Below are 5,819 nucleotides of genomic sequence, written 5' to 3' on the forward strand. Positions count from 1 at the left end.
CTGAAGAACAGACCAGTGCAATGGTCTAACTCATATTTATTCTTCTCATTTTTCTGAGATTTTTTCCTTTTATTTTCTGCCAGAAATTGTGTAACAAAGTTCTATTAGTGGGTCCTCATGTTTGTTGAATGCAGATCCACACCAGGCTCATCATATCTTATGAGCAATTAGCTTGTAACTTTTCAGCATACTCAATTTACTTGAGTACAGACAAATAACGCTTTAAGGACAACGTTCTCATGCGTGCTTCAACCTATCCTGATTTCAGATTATTTTCAGTTTTTATATTTTATAGAAAATATTATTTCTATATAATTTCTCAACAGCCCTTGCCGTGGAGTCCACCTTGATGTATATATTTTATATCCATGTTGTTCATCCGTTTTTTCAAATCATTTTAAAGTGATGTATATATTTTATATCCATATTGTCCATCTATTTTTTCAGATCATTTTAAGGCAGAAAAAGAAACACATCCAATTAAATTATCAGGTGGACCATACCTAGGAAATAATGGTGATATTTGCCCATTAATGGACCACACAAGTTTTTGATCAAGTAAATATTTATTTTTTTCCTATCATCCAAAATAGCATGATCTTATTAAGAGATTGGATGGCAAATAAATACTATGGAAATATTAAGATGCGCACTCGTCATTCGTGACCTTACGTGAACCGGCGCAAGACGAGTGCGAGTCGCGGTGCGACAAAGAGGTAAGGCGGATGACTGGTTGTGAATTTAGAGGACTGAATGAACTCCCTTGAATTATATAGAGGTTGAAAAAGAGCTGTCGCATGAGGTGTAACTCCTCATGCAATTGATTGTTGACCATGTAGAAACTGCTGCATGTGGTTAACTGAACAGCTAGAAACGGCTAGTCAGTGTCTCACCAACGGTCAGAAACAGCTGCATACAGTAACCATTACACTACATACACAACAGTCAGAAACTGCTAATAACGGCTAGTTTCTCCCAACAACTAGAAAACATTCATATGGATTAATTTCCCTGAACTAAAACTGCCAACCACCATTGCCTATAATCATACAAACTAAGTCCTCTCCTACAACCAGAAATTTCATTAAGACAGCAATGTTCATATGAACCATTGCCTGAAGAACAGACCAACGATGTGGTCTAGAACGGTTCATTTGAACCATTAGCTGAAGAACAGACCAGTGCAGCGGTCTAACTCATATTTATTCTTCTCATTTTTCTGAGATTTTTTCCTTTTATTTTCTGCCAAAAATTGTGTAACAAAGTTCTATAGTGGGTCCTCATGTTTGCTGAACGTGGATCCACACCAGGCTCATCATACCCTATGAGCAATTTGCCTATAACTTTTCAGCATACTCATTTTACTTGAGTACGGACAAATAACGCTTTAAGGACAACGTTCTCATACATGCTTCAACCTGTCCTGATTTTAGATTATTTTCAGTTTTTATATTTTATAGAAAACATTATTTCTATATAATTTCTCAACAGCCCTTGCCGTGGAGTCCACCTTGATGTATATATTTTATATCCATGTTGTCCATCTGTTTTTTCAAATTATTTTAAGGCGATGTATATATTTTATATCCATATTATCCATTTATTTTTTCAGATCATTTTAAGGCAGAAAAAGAAACACCACCATTAAAACCTTTCTAGGACCCACTATAATGTTTGTTTTCCATACAACTTATTCATGAGGAGACTTTAATGAAGGGAAAATATAAGAGTCCGGATCCTCTGCCTCCAGGAGGCAGAGAGTCTCTGCCTCCCGCAATATCATTGATCCATCTCACCGCACCTGCCACGTAGGACTAGCAAATCCGTTTCCGTTTCATATTTAAAAAAAAAAAGAAAAAAGAAAATCTCTCTGTCGTCTTCCCTAATGGCAACGACACCACGAGAAAATCTCTCCGCCGTCTTCCCTAACGGCAACGGCACCACGAACGGCACTTTCCATTTCCAGTTCGCAGTGATTTTTTAGAGATTTCTTCTCCCCTCGTTTCTAATTTCAAATTCTTTCCGTTTACAGATGGATTTCATCAAAGCGGAAGAAAAAGAGGGGTTTTTTCTTTTGAAGATCGGTGGCCCTCTTTCCCCAATCTCTCACAATCCCTCTTGCCCATTTTCCCTCGGGCAGTCGATAGCCGATTTCTGCTATTTCTTCTATTCATGCATCAAAGATCCACCCCACCTCACAGGTATTTTAATTTTTTAACATAATTTTTTACAGATTATTTATTTATTTATTTTTTCCTCCATTCAAAATCCTTTTTTTTTCAAGGCTATTTTCTGTGATCTGCAATGGACCCACTGAATGAATGGTTCAGATACCAGATTTTTAAATGAGGAACATTGGATGTTGTTTTTGAATTGCCTGTATGCATGTAGACTAATAGGAGATTTTCAGGATTATTCAGATTTACTTACAGATAGAAGTGTCCTGAATAAACACTCCTACCATCAAAATTTAACAAATTCAATGAAAAATATCATGCAATTCGACGCCACTGCCTCTCGTTTGGTAGACAGCCTGAAAATGAGTTGAGCACTCCTCTCCCTCCAATATTAGTGGACATGAATCTAAAAGATCCATATCGAAATGGGTAATTGAAATTTGTATATTGAATGGTCAGGATCTTCTAAGCCCATTTTGAGGAGCATTAGACAAATAATCTGGATCACCAAACAAGGGGACCCACAAGTATCTAAATAAAAGCATTAGGACCACCAGTCCCATTTGTTTTTTTTATACATGCAGCCCAGCAGATTCTTGAAACAGTGTTTTTGACCCATTTACATAGGAAGCTTACTTGATGACAATACATGTTTATGGTCAAGCACAATGCCAAATCCCCATGTAATAAACATCCCTAACTACAAATCTCCCTCAGCTAAAAGTACAAATCTAGAAGTTCTTGGGCGAAGCCTATGGATTTTGAATTCTTCCAGCGGGCCAATTCAAAATTTTGATTTTGCCTAGCTTAAACCCACCCTATTAACATCCCTATGAGTAACAAACTTGCATGGTTATGTATCTATTTAGAAATTGGAAAATATTTTAGATCTTGAATTAAATCAAAGAGAAACATTAATACTTTATATGAGTGATATAAAAGTAATTAACATTAAGCTGAGTTATGAGTCCTTGATTCTAACAATCAAAATTCTATAGGAAAATCCACAACTGGCCCATATGCATAACGTACGACAACTGCTGAGTTCGACCACAGTTAAACTTAATTAACTTGTTGAAATAATACCATAGAAACATTAAGCTAGTTAAAAGACTTGAAAGTTTTTAGCATATAGTAATCAGAATTTACATACGGGACCCATGATAACAGTTGATTTCTTTGCAACCCCCTTGTGGACATGGATACCTTAAAAAAGATAACCGAAAAAATATCCTCAGATTTGGCCTTAGCTTTAGCTACAAAATATTGACATTTCCACCACTGTTAGTTTTCATGTTATTTTGCCACTATACAATAATTTGTAGTTAGAACTAAAAATTAATATGCCATGTGTATGCATAAATTGATTAGATTATTGTTGTAAAGTAGGTCATTTATTTTTAAACACTATTTTTGCCTTTCATGTCAATGGAAAGTACTATTTTCTTCAAATATGCACACCACGTGAGGTGGAGGACGTGTCTCAATCACAACCTCATATACACATTGAATCAGAAAATGATATAAATGAATTAAGAAGCTCTAATGTATATACAAGTGATTTAGGCATAGATGAAAATGCATCTAATTTGAAAATTGGTGATGAATTTGAAGTAGAGAAAGATGCATATAAGTTTTACAATAGTATGCATACAAATAAATTTAGTTGGGTTTTGTTGCTTCTAAATGATCTTTAACAAATGAAGATTTCAGAAGATGCAACCCCAATTAGCAGTCTATCGGATCCCTCCAAACCTAAGTAAGGTAAGTAGGAGCCATCTGTGATTTGGGGAACAAAAGGAGGAATTCTACCAAATACAAGGTGGGTTCCTTCTGTGCTTGACTTTTGGAATCCATGTCCGTATTTGGTAGTGCTTCTCGGCAGGCCTACGATTTCGTCCCAGTAATAGTATATGCATACAATGTCCACTGCCCTCTGTCTTAATAGTCAAGTAGTTTAGAGCAGATACGATCTGGGGCATGACTTGTGGCAGTGTCTGATTTCGTAAGGTGGTGGGCCATGAAACTCTGAAAGATGAAGAAATGGAGTGATCTATCGTGAATTCTATTCAAATGATGCCTCAACTGATTCCCATTTGCCCTTTTCCAACTTGAAAAATCTCTATAATCTTTACATTAGTTCTATTGCCCTTCTTTGTAAGGTGTCCATAATAAGTGTTTCTTTTCCATGCTATCAAAAGGTGATGAAGATACAGTCCAATCTACACTGGTAGAGTGGACTGGACAACGGACCGTCCCAAATGTGTTCATAAACGGAAAGCATATCGATGGATGCAACAGTATGCCCTTGCCCCCCCAATTGTCATTCTTTTTTCTTTTATCATCTATGGTCAAATGCTGGTTTTTCTTATATGTTGGATTTGGTTTGATGCAGATGTAACAATGAAACACAATGACAGGAAGCTGGTGCCATTACTAACTGAAGCAGCTGCTATTGCCAATGCCTCCTCTTAGCACACTCTAGTATGTTGGATATTATGTTTAGTATATAGCCTAATGACTGAGAAAATGTGGAAAGAGAAATAAATGGTAGAAGTCGTAATAGTGCTTGAATGTGTTATCAAGCTGCTGCTTTTAAGTATGTGAAAGAGAAATAAGGGCAGAAGTTATAATAGTGCTTGAATGTGTTATCATCTTCTCTTTGGAAAGAGATAGCCTCTTCGAATATAAGATTTCCACAATGAGGGTAAACAAACAAGACATACTTAGAACGTACATGTGCCATAGAAATCAATATATCATCATCAATATAAAACCATATAAAATAAAAACTGAAGAAATCTATCACCAACCACGTTACCTATCTTTATAACACATTAAACAATGCATAAGTGGAAATAACTTGAAACATAAAAAATTCGGATTCGCCATAGGAAGAATCCTGAAAATCTCCTATTAGTCTACATGCATACAGGCAATTCAAAAACAGCATCCAATGTTCCTCATTTAAAAATCTGGTATCTGAACCATTCATTCAGTGGGTCCATTGCAGATCACAGAAAATAGCCTTGAAAAAAAAAGGATTTTGAATGGAGGAAAAAATAAATAAATAAATAATCTGTAAAAAATTATATTAAAAAATTAAAATACCTATGAGGTGGGGTGGATCTTCGATGGATGAATGGAAGAAATAGCAGAAATCGGCTATCGGCTACCCGAGGGAAAATTGGCAAGAGGGATTGTAAAAGATTGGGGAAAGAGGGCCTCTGATCTTCAAAAGAAAAAACTCCTCCTTTTCTTCCGCTTTGATGAAATCCATCTGTAAACGGAAAGAATTTGAAATTAGAAACGAGGGGAGAAGAAATCTCTGAAAAATCACCGCGAACCGGAAATGGAAAGTGCCGTTCATGGTACCGTTGCCGTTAGGGAAGACGGCGGAGAGATTTTCTCGTGGTGTCGTTGCCGTTAGGGAAGATGGCAGAGAGATTTATTTATTTTTTATATGAAATGGAAACGGATTTGCTAGTCCTACGTGGCAGCTGCGTCGAGATGGACCAATGATATTGCGGGAGGTAGAGGATCCGGACTCAAAATATAAATATTAGGTTGATCAAAAACTTTTGTGGACTTCAGAGACTGACTTGACTTCCTGTTAAAATCTCATAAAAATAATTCAGAATC

The 5,819-nt window shown here is 36.3% G+C and overlaps 1 long non-coding RNA gene across 1 annotated transcript; it reads left to right on the forward strand.

Moving 5' to 3' along the window:
* The first annotated feature begins 4,375 nt into the window (after positions 1-4,375).
* LOC131258370 (uncharacterized) lies at positions 4,376-4,775 on the forward strand. Its single transcript, XR_009178082.1, has 2 exons — positions 4,376-4,477; positions 4,573-4,775. It is a non-coding gene; the product is annotated as an uncharacterized LOC131258370 (long non-coding RNA).
* The last annotated feature ends 1,044 nt before the right edge of the window (positions 4,776-5,819 follow it).

This window comes from Magnolia sinica, chromosome 1 (assembly GCF_029962835.1).
Source record: "Magnolia sinica isolate HGM2019 chromosome 1, MsV1, whole genome shotgun sequence".
NCBI lineage: Eukaryota > Viridiplantae > Streptophyta > Magnoliopsida > Magnoliales > Magnoliaceae > Magnolia > Magnolia sinica.